Below are 14,395 nucleotides of genomic sequence, written 5' to 3' on the forward strand. Positions count from 1 at the left end.
TCTTTTCCCCCCTCCCCTTCTCCCTCCTACCCCTTCCTCCTCCCCTTTGTCTGAGTCAGATAACCATATGTTTTTAAAAGTCATGTAGAATTTAAAGATATGCTTTAAATGATGATTAATATATTAAAGCTAAAAATAAGTTTGAAATCAATGAGAAAATTACTATTACTACCTTCCCGAGAAGCCATTCCTGGCTTGACTCTGCCACACTCCTGGTCCCATTCCCTAATGAAGAATAAACCACTTGCAACATTTTTAGCTGTTGCTATTGATACTACTTCCACATTTCTAAATGAAATGCTTGAATTGCCACTTCTTTTAATTGTTCATTCTAGATACCATGCATTGAATTCTAGTAGACAAGAATTTAGCTTTTATGTAAGTATCACTTCCAATTATTTTCTATGCATCTTCCCAATGTAGTTACAACACAATTATTCAATAGCCAGGATTTATTTGAGTTATTTTGGCTATTTAATGGTATTCTCTGCTAGTCAGAAACTGCATTATTATTATATATTTTTTATAACTCTTTCCTTTTCCTGGACTTGTTCAAATTTTTTCATTTGCTTGGTTTTCAAAATATACCTATTACTAGTTTTCCCCAAATTCAAATAGATCTGTCAGTCCCTGTCAATACAATTTTCCAAATGGTCAATTAAAATAATCTTTCAGTTTTTTCTCCTTTATACTCTCCTACCCCATGATCTATCCCTCCAGAGTCTTCTCTTCTTTTCCATTCTATAGTGGATGCTCTTATGATTTGCTTCACAGTTATCCTGAAATTTCTCTCACCATCATTTTAGAATTTATCTCTCTGTTCACATGTGCTGGATCGCTTATACACTGAAACTTTCATTTTTGCCCTTCTATATTCATTCTATTTGCTGCACAGATTCCTGGTAGTTTTCTGAAAGAAGTGCACAGAAATTAACTTACAAAATATTTTGCATGTCTGAAGTTACTTTTGTTCTGTTACTTAATTGATAATTTGGCTAAGTTTAGAACTTTAAATTGAAAATAATTCCCCTAAGACTTTTTGCATTGCTTCTAGGGTTGGTACTTAAAAGTTTGAATAGACTTGCTCTTTCCTTGTGGAAATATTTAGAATCTTGTCTCTATTTCTTATTGTTGGTAGGTAATTGTCCATGGATCTCTAGCATTTCTGCATGCATGTCTTGTGAACTAAGGCATTGATAGCCTTTCATTGCAACTATTCTTTCAAAGATGTATGTATAGACAACAGCCTTGGAAGATAAAGTGTATCTTTAACAGAGGGCCTGTTTGGTTTTTATTCAGCATAATAAAAACAGTGTCTCCCTTTGGTGCAAAGTTCGGGCAGGTTTCTTTGAAGCCTACTGTAAAAGAATGGGGTTTCCCAAGCTCAAGTTTTTTTTAAATTTTTTAAATGTTTTTATTTATTTTTGAGACAGAGACAGACAGAGCATGAGCAGGGGAGGGGCAGAGAGAGAGGGAGACACAGAATCCAAAGCAGGCCCCAGGCTCTGAGCTGTCAGCACAGAGACCGACGCGGGGCTTCAACTCACAGACTGTGAGATCATGACCTGAGCTGAAGTCAGACGCTTAACTGACTGAGCCACCCAGGCGCCCCCCAAGCTCAGGTTTTCTTAGCTGTGACACGAACTCAAAGCATGTGCAGCATCCACCTGGATGCTCTGCATTGTCCCCTTGGGACTTGGGGAGCAAGGAGAACCATGTGACTATGAAGCTTATGTTGTTTGCTGTGTTGTAATAAAGCTTCTTGTCTCTAACCCAGAAGTCTCATGTCTTTTGCCAGAATCTATGAAACTGTGGCAGGCAATCTTGTTTGCTTGCAGTAACCAAGAACCTTCATGGTATTGACAGTGATAATTGGCTGTGAGCCTTTTACTTTATTTTAAGGATACTCGGAGCTTTTATATTAGGGTTCTCCAGAAAAGCATAACCAAAAGCACCATTGGGTGATGACCAGAGTGGCTGGGGAAATAGGCCAACTAGTATCCAAAGAACAGGTCATCCCAATTTCTTCACTGGTAAAATCATCCTTTGATGATGTCCATTTGTGTGCATTTATGTGGGATACACATACCTTTATGTTTTTGCCTATTCTGAGAGGTCTGTCTTTACCAGATTTTCTTGTCACCACTTTTCTAACCATGTTCCTTCCATGTCCCTGACCACTTAGCCAAACTATGTGCTAAAGCCTATGAATTGGCATATAATCACACATATGGCCATTTCTCCTTCCAAGCGAAGTGAGCAATTTCTGCCAAGAAGATTTTCCCTTACCACTGTTCTTCAGTGATGTCCTGGGAATGGGCTATAGTGCTGCAGCTCTCTACTTTTGAGTGGTGCCTGCATATCCTGCACACCTGTATACCTGTAAACCTTCTCTTCCTCTGTCAACCTCTCACAGGGAACCCCATGAAAAGCCATAGGTGCAGGCTGTGAGAGATAAAGCAGGAGTGGGGATCATGGAAATTTGGGCCATTTCTTCATGTAACTTGTCTCTTCAGGGCTTGCTCAGACCTGATTGGTTCTCCAATTTTTCTTTTTAATTTAATGTATCCTATTTACATGTCTTTGTCTTTATGTCCCATTTTCTAGGTTTCTTTGAATTGATCTTTCAGTACTTCTTTATTTTATAAGTTAAGCTTTTTATATTTTGAGATCATTGTAGATTCATGTCCAATTATAAGAATTAATACAGAGAGATCCTGTGTACTCTTTACCCACTTTTCCTCAGTGATAATATTTGCACAAACTGTAGTACAATCTTATAACTAAGGTATTAAAAGAGTTAAGTGGAGAACTTTTCCATCACTTCCTAGTCTCCAACCTACAAGCCTCCCTAGTCTGGGCCTTTTATAGCCACGCCCACTTTCCTTCTCCACCTCATCCCTAATCCTTGGCAACCACTGATCTGTTCACCACTTGTATAATTTTGTCATTTCAAGAACCAATAAATGGAATCATATGGTATGTAACCTTTTGGAATTGGCTTCTTTAAATTAGCAAAATTCCCTCAAGGTTCATTATCAGTTGTCTGTTCCGTTTGAGACCTGAGTAATATTACATAGCTTGTTTGTTTAACCATTCAACTGTTGAAGGACATCCAGGTTGTTTCCAGTGTTTGGCTGTTAAGAATAAAGTTGCTGTGAAAATTTATGAACAGATTCTTGTGTGACCATAACTTTTTTATGTTTGGGGTACAAATGCACGAGAGTGCTATTGCAAGATTGTATGGTAGTTGCGTGTTTAGTTTCATAACAAACTATTAAACTGTTTTCCAGAGTGATGTACCATTATGTTTCCATCCATGGTACTGAATGAGTGGTTGAGCTTTTCTGCATCCTCATCAGTCTTTGATATTGTCATTATTTTTTACTTAATCCATTCTGATAGATGTATAATGACATCTCATTGTGGTTTTAATTTATATTTACCTGATGTTGAATGATGTTGAATATCTTTTCATGTGCTTCTTTGCCATCTGTATATTTGCTTTAGTAAAATGTCTGTTCCTGTCTTTTGCCCATGTTCTAACTGAATTGTTTTTTGTTTTTGTTTTTGTTTTTTTTACCATCAAGTTTTGACCAGTATGTATTTTGAACTTTTTATTTTGGCTTTCTCTATTTTGAAGAGATCCTTCTCATCTGATTCTAATAATGAGATCTTGATCTTTTTTAATGGATACAATGGCTTTTTATCTTTCTGAGTATTAATTACACAGAATTTTTTAAAAGAGTTTGACATCTGAATTTTTTTTTATCTTTGATATTCCTTTCATTTGTTTTACTTCTTCATTTCCCTATTGAGGCTTTCTTCAAATATCCACTGATTTGTGGTTTAGGCCTGTCCCTCATACTGTAGGGCCTGCCGCAAGACTGTAACTGGAAGCCTATATACCATATATCTAAATATCTAGAAATTGTAATTCCAGCTAACAAACTGTTCAATTCTCCTACCTTGATAAGTATACTTTCAAAATTGTGACAATAATAATTTTGTAAGTATGTAAAGCTGGTTTTCATTTGACTGGAAGTCATTAAAACATCAAAGATGATTGAAGTTAATTATTATGGTTCATGTATGGGTGTTCTGTAGATCTGTAGATGTCTGGACAAGTAATTAAATAAAAACATAACTTGTGAATTATTATATATTCTTCAAACTATTTTTTTTGCTTTTATTTCAGCAAACATACTAATTATGTTGTTATAGTGAAAATTTTGGCATAATTTGTTTTTGCCAGTAATGATCTAAAAGAATTAAAAATAGTCATAATTGTATTCAAAGTGTATACAATTTGAACATATTTTCATCAGAAAATGTAAGTTAATGTAAGAAAGTAAACATTTAATTTCTCATGTATATTGCCAAATTCATTTTTATTCAAGATATGTAGGATGCAGATGTTTATAGTTTACTGCACTGGCTCTGAGATAAGTCTAAAGTGAGAGGCATCATGTGTTCTTTAATACATTGAGTTTTTTGTGCTTATGATACGTGAGGATCTTTAAATGGAAGGCTAGGGAAGAGGCCACAGAGCTACTCTTTTAATGAATGGAAAACCACTCTGGTTTTCCATCTGTTACTTGAGAAAGGCACTAAAAAGACATTTTTCTGTGTGTAATAGTGGGACTTTTCAACTTGTAAGTTTCCCTTTGTAGAGAACAAGCATAAATCTGGCCTTTTGTTGGATTCTCAATGGTCATTACTTAGATGTCTTCTCTATGGGTAGGTCATTTTCTCAGAGGAGAATTCTCCAATCCCTTCTGGCTGTTAGAATTCTTAAGTAGAATAAGTGAAAGACCTGGGATTTGGGGGTGGAAAGAGCTCTTATTCAGACTCCCTCACAATCCTCCTGAGTTCCACACTTTACATACCCATCTTTCACAATGTTTATTTATTTTTGAGAGAGATAGAGACAGACAGACAGACAGGCAGAGCATGAGCTGGAGAGGGGCAGAGAGAGAAGGAGACACAGAATATGAAGGAGGCTCCAGGCTCTGAGCTGGCACAGAGCCCAACTTGGGGCTCGAACTCATGAACTATGAGATCATGACCTGAGATGAAGTCGGTTGCTTAACGAACTGAGCCACACCAGTGCACCACACAATTTCTGACTACATTTCTTAGAGCAAAACCTGGTTAGTGGAGAATGAGAACTGGAGTATCAAACTTCATATATACAGGCTTTCAACCAGGTCTTCTGGTTAGGGACATATCTCTTCCTCTACCCCTTTCTTGGTACTCTAAGTCCTTAGCTTTTCAGGGGTGTGGGTAAGGGAATCAGTTTGCCTTTTGGTATTCTCCTCTGCTAGACTGGTTTCCTGAACTCTGGTAAGTTGGTCATCACTCCATTTATTTAGTATTTTGTAAACTCCACTGCTATCTCTAGTTCATTTTTACCTTCCTTCTGATTTTGTGAATTGATCCACTTTGAATGTTTTTACTCTGGTATTCAATGGAATTTTGGAAAGAAAGGAGATAAGTCTACCATGTTTACCTGAAAGTGGTATCACCTTTTGGAATTTTAAATCCCCCATAAAGGGTAGCATATTTTAGTCATGTTTGTTTGCAAGTGCCATCATCCAATCATGACTCACTTAAGCACATACTATTATTGCTAGTAACAGGAGAATTTACTGGAAAGTCTCAGGATTCTAGCAGGAAATAGAATTCATTGAGGTAGCTCAAGAGGAAGGAATGCTTACTGAGATATGGGCAGAGCTAAAGAAATGAGGGACGGTTGAGATACCCAGAGACCAGTAACAGAGGGAAACCAGTACCACTTCTAGGGCTAAAGAGAAAAGGGAGAAAATAGTGTTACTAGCACCTGCTGAGAATTGAAACCTTAAGGGAGGGATTACCTAGGAGGAATTGTAGTCATGGAGGGATGTAGCTACTAGTAGAAAACACAGAAGCATAAAGGAAAACAGTAGAGAAGAAATACTCTAGCTTTTCTTATCTCTACCCTTTGTAGATCTTCCACAGGCCAACTCTAATCCCTTTGTGATGCTTCCACAGGCCAACTCTAATGGAAGCCAGGCATCAAGACAACCAGAGTGATGCACTGTGTCTTGGTGAGCTCCTGGAGCCCAGGTCAGGTAAGAGAAGGCAGGAAAGATCTGGGGAAAAGTAGAGTAGGTGGAGTATAACCAGTACCAAAGGACAATAGAGTACTTTATAGAACAAAGCTGCTATACCTCAGAAAGCTCAACAAGGTTGAGTATCTCAACAAAAGCTGCTATACCTCAAAAAGAGTGGGAATCCAGCCAGTTTCAGCAAATTTAGAGCTTCACTGAACTTTATTGCTAATGCTTTTTATTGATATGATACAGTTCCCAATACTCTTAGTCTCCATATCTCTTAATTCAAATTCTTGACAAAGTTTTTTTGGCCATGAGTCAGCCAGTCTAGTCTCTTTCCCTTGTCAAATACCACCTATGATCTAATTAACTATGCCCAGGAGCTTATATCTTATAGTATGGATATGGAGGTAGTGGTCCAAAACTAAGAAGGCAGTGTTAGAGAGAAGACCATGGCTGGAAATGTACCCCAAAAGGTATCAACTACTCAAATGTAGGAGTAGTTACCCTATATTTGCAGGAAGTCATTGGCATAGTATCAGAGCTCTCAGGACAGAGGGGGAAGATAGTTAATTTTAGGCGCTGTAACTAATGGTCAGGAAAAAAAGAAAGCACTAAATGTATGTGTGGAAGTGGTGGAACTATTGTCTAATTCTCAACCTTGATTATTGTTAAGGGCATGTAGGCAGTACATAGTGGGCCTTCAGGCAACAATGTGGGTGGTACTCCCCTGGAATTTTGCAAAGTGGCAACCTTGCTTTCAACTTTGCCAAAGGAATTATTCTACCATAAAATCACTTGCGTGGCATTCTATAGATTTTGTGCTTCGAGGCTGGAGCTATCCTGGAACAAAGTTGTATCTCCCTCCATGTTCACAATCCATGGAAAGTGGAGGAGCAAAACAGAGCCTGAAGTAGCTTGGTAGGGGGGAACGTCCATAAAGAAACACCGAAAGGTAATAGAACATATTCAAGAGGTTTCAAGACCCAGCAATTTGGGAAAAGCACAATACTATTGAAATATCAATTGAGAGCTTTCCTATGATGGGATGAAACGCTGTTGTACTCCAAGCTATTTGTTACATACGACCTGTAGGAAAGATAGAAAATTCACAAAGGTTATTTATTTGGTGACTGATAATTTTAGCCAAGTGATGTGGGAAGATCTGTTTTCCTTATCTGACTCTTACAGTGATAATGGGATTTAAAAAATACTGTAGAGCAGTGGTTTTTAATGCGTGGCCCCCAGACCAATAGCAACAGCATTACTTGGTAACTTAGACATGCAAATTCCTCGACTGGTAAGAGTTTGATAACCACTGCATCAGAATCCCTGATGGATTTGTCAAAACTCAGCTTGTCACATGCCCTGCCCCGCTCCCCAAGAGTTGCTGACTTAGCAGGTCTGGCCTGGGGCTTACAGACACACTACTATTGAGGAGAAAGTTTTCTTAAAAAATGGTTTCCAGGGGCGCCTGGGTGGCTCAGTCGGTTGAGCGTCTGACTTCAGCTCAGGTCATGATCTCACAGCTTGTGAGTTCAAGCCCCGCGTCAGGCTCTGTGCTGACAGCTCGGAGCCTGGAGCCTGCTTTAGATTCTGTGTCTCCCTCTCTCTTTGCCCTTAACCCACTCGCATTCTATCTCTGTATCTCTCAAAAATAAACATTAAAAAAAAAGTTTCCACCCTAAGATTGGTAAATATATTAGAAAAAGGTTTTTGGACTAGTGAAACAGCATGTGTTTCATATAATCCTTAGGAGGACACTTCCCAGACAGTTGGATTGTCTACATCAAAATACAAAGATTTCAAATTTGGCAAGGATAATGTTATTTGCTTTGGGATAGTGAAGTCTTAAGAAATATTTTATAAGATCTTAACCCAGAAATAGCTTCAAGAGTTCAGAGAGTGTATTTTGAATTTAGAAGAAAAAACAAATAAGACGCTGTGTATTACATATGTAAATAGTATTCTAATTAACTGAATTTGAAAAGTGATTTCTAATGAGCATAAAATAAATAAACAAGTTCATACTTCAGTGTCATTTGAGAATCCTAGAAAAAAAACTGGTTTTTCTTATGAAATTGTCCATTATTTAATGTTTTAAAGCTGTTCATAGGCCCACAACTTGCTATCTGTATGCATTAGAGGGCTGTGTAGTTACTAACACAGATGTACCAAGCCAGTGAAACGACTTTGGAAAAACATCAGTGAGTCTTAGGACATTGGGTATTAGCACAGCATCCATTACTAAATGGCTCTAATATCATGGTAGATAGAAGATTTATGTTTTGTAGTCAATGAGAACAGCCATGACACACATTTTCCTCCCTTTCATAACTTAATTACTGTCACCACATATTATTATCAGCCATTACCACAGATTCCAGAATATGGAAAGTTGCTGGAGCTGGAGCAAAGGAGCCAAGTAAAACACCTGCAAGGGATTTCAAAAGTGATTACAGTTTAGTTGCTATATTTTTAGTGAAAAATACAGATGATGAAGCAAAGAAGCATCTGTTCTTTTTTCTCCTGGCTCTGTGCGATGCTGTCTCGTGCATTTGCCTTGTAACTTCAATCAGCCCCCCTCCTGCAGAGCGTGCTGTACTTCATACATATGGTCACTCAACAAATGCTTAGGACTTATAAATATTTACTAAAGAAAGTATGATCAATGTCTGTTAGCAACAGTTTTTGGAGCAGATGCTGTTTTCGGAACGTGGCAGTCATCACAGAGATGACAAGAATGTAACATTTCTGTGCTAACACCTGACAATTGTATGCTTCTTCTCCAGTTTTTAAGGAGTTTTGTGTGTAATATTTTATGTCACCCTAGCCCCAGTCCTGGGATTAGAACAGAAAACAATGATCTCCACAGTAAAACAACAGAAACCTGTATTGAGTGTCTTGACCAAGGTCTCAGAGCTAATTAGTTGCAGGGGGGTGGGAAGGGGTGGCATTTATATGCAGGCTTTTTATTCTCCAGGTCAACATTTAAGATTTAAAGCAAATATCGAAAGCAATGCATTTAGGGTTTGGTATTATCACTTTTTTCTTTCTACAATCGTGAGTTAATCTTTTCCCTTTTCCACTTGGCAATGAGAACAGAATCTTTTTTCAAATAACTTTCCAAAAGCACAACTAGCTGCCACATTAAGGATTGAGGTGAGAGAAGCCTAGCCCAAAGTCCAGGTCCATTTCAGATGTTGGGACCGCTGGACGGTAGATACGGTACTTGATGAACTATAGCCATTCTGTGGGGCCCTTCTTCCACTGGCTTCTTGGTTCTCTTCTCTAGTCCCTTCTTCTCCAGACCTGGCCTGGACAGCCTACCAGGGATGTGCTCTTTCCAGAAAACAATGTGCTCTTTTTGTGAAACTAACTTTAAATGCTGCTGCCTTCTTCCTTAGATGTTGAAAATTTCTATCTCTATATGAAAAGGGACTGTAGAAAATGCCTTGGAAGAATAACAACACAGCACATATTCCCACAGAGCAGCATGGCTGCTGGTCTTGCTGGAGAGGAACCTGAGAAACTTCCGTAAGATTCCTGGAGTTCCATTGTTAGTTTCACATAAGCTAAAGTAAAATTGGGCAAACAAAGAGAGCGTATTCAATTTTAGCTTGGACTATAAAGTAAAACAGAAATAAACGGACATGATTCAAGGTTTCCCTCGAGGTGCCTGCAAGTCTTGCACAAAGTATATTGGTATAAATAAAGTCATACTTGTGCCTGGTGATGTAGATAGGTTATATTTCTAAACATTTTGTGTATATAGCTCATAGGAGATATTATTGCAAGTTTATTTTTAAGAAGCTTTATTTTTAACACCAGATTTACTGACCATGAAACATGCTAGACACTAAAGTTTTGTTGTAAGCAAAAGAAGAGGGGGAAAAAAGCCAAAAAACTGCCCTAAATTGTTTATTCCACTACAGAAATGCAGATTGCTCTTCACAGGTCCTGACAAGCTCTATCCAAGGCATTCTTTTCAAGGTAGACAGTGATGCGGCGTTTTTGATCTTGGCAGGGGAGAGAAATTCTTCTATTCAGTTTAAGAGTCAATGGATTTGTTACAGGTTAATAAACCGTTTGTAGAATTGCTAATAAGGTTAAAAATTGAGGCTTGAAGAATTGTTTTAATAGCCAGAGGTCAACAAGGCATTATGGAATCGTAAAGCTGCTGGTGCCAAAAATCAAGGTGTCCTGTCACAACCAGGGGGCCGGTGTGGTCATGCAGCACTGACAGCAGAAACAGGCATCTTCAGGACACGACTTGCTGCAGAACCAGTGGAAGCAGCAGAATCCCAGGCTCCACCTTCTTGCTGCCTTCCACATGTCATGAAAGTCCATCTGACAGTAGACTTGGTCACATCCAGAGTGCTAGCTGCAAGGGAGTCTGGGAGATGTTTTTTTTTTAAGGTTTCTAGCATAAAAAGAACATTATTCCATCACATTTTACCTATCTGCTCCCTTATATGGGCATTGAGATTGCTTTCTTTCTTCCGCTACAAAACTTCAGTGAAACTTCTTCTGGACTATATGATATTTTCTCTGAGATATATACCTAGAGCTGGGAACACATGGTTGTAGTATGTAGGCACACTTTTTTTAATGTTCACTTTTTTTTGAGAGAGGGAGAGGCAGAGTGCACGTGGGGAAGGGGCAGAGAGAGAGAGGGAGACACAGAATTGGAAGTAGGCTCCAGGTTCCGAGCCATCAGCACAGATCCCAATGTGGGGCTTGAACCCATGAACCATGAGACCATGGCCTAAACTGAAGCGAGACACTCAACTGACTCAGCCACCTAGGCACCCTGAGGCACGCTTTTTTTTTTTAAACCGAGTACTGCCTTAATATTACTGTGAGAATGATTCCACTAGTCCTGCAAAAGTTTAATGTATAAATAACTTGACATTTGTACATACTATTATCAAAAATGAAGTTTCTACTTTCAAGCTTATTTATTTATAAAGACAAACAGTAGATTTTTATTTTTTAACTATTTTGGCTGAAACAGTATAAAAGAAGATAAATCAGTAGGAATGCTTTGTTGAAATTTTACTTGCTTACATAAAAATGGGAAGTAGTGTGGGACAGTAGAGAACACTCTAGGCCCCATGTCAGGTGAAACTTAGATCCTGCATGTAGGACATGGGGCGAGCTCCTTAACTCTCTTTGAGACTAATTTCTTTGAGCACCCCCCAAATGGTGGCCATGATAATAAGGAAATTGTTGAAGAATTGGAGTTAATGGATAAGAAGTAATCAGGACATGGGGTGCCTGGTGGGTCAGTCAGTTGAGTATTCGACTTCGGGTCAGGTCATGATTTCATGGTTCATGGGTTGGAGCCCCACATTGAGCTCTGCACTGACAACTCGGAGCTTTGGATTCTGTGTCTCCCTCTCTCTCCACCCCTTCCCTGCTTGTATTCTGTCTCTCTCTTAAAAATAAGCATTAAAAAAATAAGCATTAAAAAATTGTAAAAAATCAGATCAATGCCTGGCACATACTCCTTGGACAGGAGATGTTAATTATTCCAGTGAGCGCCCACGGACTTCTCCCTACAGCAGCTCATCTACATGTCCCATGTAAGTGAATTTTGTGGCAAACAGAGGCCTAGATTGTTGACTGCCAGAAACTAAGTTCCCAGAGGCTAGGTGCTCGTCAGTGCTGGAAGAGTACAGAGTGAAAGATAAGACAAAATCTGCCTTTGAGGACCTCAGAATGCAAAGGAGATAGAACACACATGTGCCTTTTGTTTTTCTGACTGTGTGGTTGACCACGGGGAAACACGTAAAGAGGAGAGCAGGTGCAGGTGTAATGCTTGATAGTGCAGGCTTCCAATCTTGCAGTGGGGACTTGAGGCCTGAACCAGCCCTTCCCCAGCCCGATTTCATGCACGGGTGTGTTGTGTCCTCTCAGCTGTCCTGACAATTCCTCTCGGGGCTAAGTGACCCTCTTTTCATTTTCCCATACCAAACTGCATTTCCTTTTAACATAGATTACAGTGCGGTATGGTAAGCTATGTTTTTATCTTAGGAATGATTAAATAGATTTGCTCAGTTATTTGGCCTTGCCCGAGCTTGAATTTCAGGTGGCATTTTTTTGGTCACATGATTTCTGTATCAGTTCAGATACCGTCAGCAGGCAGAGACCCAAGCAGCTATTTGAACAGAGTGAATTTAATGTAGAGAATAGTTAACTAGGTATAAAGTTATAAACTGTAACTGATGAGGCAAGAAAAGAATACCCATGTATCTTAGAGTGGCAGCTGTGGGAAGCCACTCCCATCCCTAGCTAAAGCAGGGGCCAGAGTCATGAGGTTGAAATTCCTAAAAGGCAGAAACTCAGAGAAGGGCCCTGTGGAGGTGCAACTCATGTGGCTGGAAGGGGGGCTGTTCAGCAGTTGGTGTTGGTGTTCCCCAGAAGACTGTGATGAGGTTGGCCCTGCAAGTGTTAGAAAAACTGCCAACCTCATTCGGCTGCTGGTACAGCACTGGAAGGAAGTGCCTGGCCAGGTGAAGAACGTGGCTGGGGTGCATTGGAACTGCAAATGCACAAAAGCCGTAAGAATCAGGAAGGCACAAGTTCTTACCTCCTTCTCCAGCCTAGCCTGTGCCATCTAGCGCCCCCTGTTGACAGAGCCTAGCAGGGAGTCGGGGGTAAAGCAGAAATTGGATTTATAGTCACCACTCCATTTGCCTGAATCACTATAAAAGGATGGGTTTGGAGCTGAATGACAAGAGCATAATAACGGACCTATTTCTTAAAACACTTTGTGTTACATTTAAAAAACCAGGACCCATATCCATATGTCTTCCACAGATAAATGGATACACAAAACGTAGTATATACATTTAGCAGAACATTGTTCAGCCTTTAAAAAAAGGGATGGAAATCTTGCCATGGGCTACAACATGGCTGAACTTTGGGGACATTTTGCTAAGTGAAATGAGCCAGTCACAAAAGGACAAAGACTGCTAGGATTCCACTTTTATTAAGTATCTAAAGTAGTCAAATACAGAAACAAAGAATGGTAATTGCTGGGAATTGGGGAAAGGGGGAAATTGGGAGTTGTTTACTGGATATAGAGTTTGTTTTACAGAGATTAAAATGTTCTCAAGGTCTGTTGCAGAGTAATGTGAATATACTTTACTGAACTGTACACTTAAAAATGGGTAAGATGGTAAATCTATGTAGTTTTTGCCACAAATTAAAACAAATATTAAAAATTAGGATCCATTAAATACTGGCTATTTCTAAGACATTTTAGGTCTCTTCATGAATTTCTCAGCCTTATTTTAATGTTTTTCCACATTACTTTGTGAAAAATCCTCGATCCTTATCCCATATTGCTATGGGATAATCTTTGATCTCTTCTTTATTGTTATTTGAATAATATTCAGGGTACAAATGATAAAAGAGAGCAACTGTTTATGAAATGTAGTTGCAAAATAAGACCATCATCTTGCAAAAATAGCTCTGTTCTACAGCTGCTTTTAAGATTCTGTATCAATAGAATGGTCCAAAGTAAAACAAATTGTTTAGGAAACCAGCACAAACATTTTAGTTAGGTTTACAGGACACAATGAAATTTCTTTGTTGGAATCTTGTGTAGTGGAGCCAGGTTTATGCTTTTCCATGCTCCATTCTCTGTTACATTGCCTGCTGGAGCCAGTCTTTGCCACACTGCCTCATAAACCTTTACAGTAAATATTCCATTATTGGACACTGGGGTGGAGAGTGATGGAAGGGAATGTAATTGTTTTAGCTTTAAATTTACCCTTCAAATTTGTCTTTGACATACAGCACAAGAGCAGCCTGTAAGTCATGAAGATGTTCACATCTCTGGAGGCTGGATTGCATTTAAACCATTCCAGATGGATGAGGGAAGTGCCTTAGGAGAAGGAAGAAACAATCCCACAACCCCTCTTAGTAACTCATCCCCTGTTTGACAAATCTTGCCACTGGGTCTTTGTAGTTAGTCCCACTTATCTGCTGCGATCCCCACCCCCAACTTCTGGTTTCATCATTAATGGAGATTGGAACCAGCTGGCCTCCCTCTTCTGTGTAAGGGGTTTTTATAGATGTGAAAATGATTATTCGGTTTTTCTTAAACTGCTCTGCTGAATAATACTGTCCACTAACTTTGCCCCATAAATTTTATTTTTCAGATCTTTCAGTGATCTTTCCGATGCTTCTCTAAATCTTTTGTAACTTACCATACTGGCTCTCAACTTGTGGAATTCTAGTTTTCATGGAACTCTAATACATTTCTAAGCATTTTTGAGATTGATGGA

General features: G+C 39.0%; 1 long non-coding RNA gene across 1 annotated transcript in view; it reads left to right on the forward strand.

Annotated features, from left to right (window-relative positions):
- The window catches only part of LOC123379234, a 39,593-nt gene extending 25,416 nt beyond the window's left edge, over positions 1-14,177 (forward strand). The window contains exons 3-4 of the long non-coding RNA XR_006583463.1: positions 6,034-6,113; positions 13,905-14,177. This is a non-coding gene — a long non-coding RNA (uncharacterized LOC123379234). The remainder of the gene's footprint in view (positions 1-6,033; positions 6,114-13,904) is intronic.
- The last annotated feature ends 218 nt before the right edge of the window (positions 14,178-14,395 follow it).

This window comes from Felis catus, chromosome C1, assembly GCF_018350175.1.
Source record: "Felis catus isolate Fca126 chromosome C1, F.catus_Fca126_mat1.0, whole genome shotgun sequence".
In the NCBI taxonomy this organism is placed as follows: Eukaryota; Metazoa; Chordata; class Mammalia; order Carnivora; family Felidae; genus Felis; species Felis catus.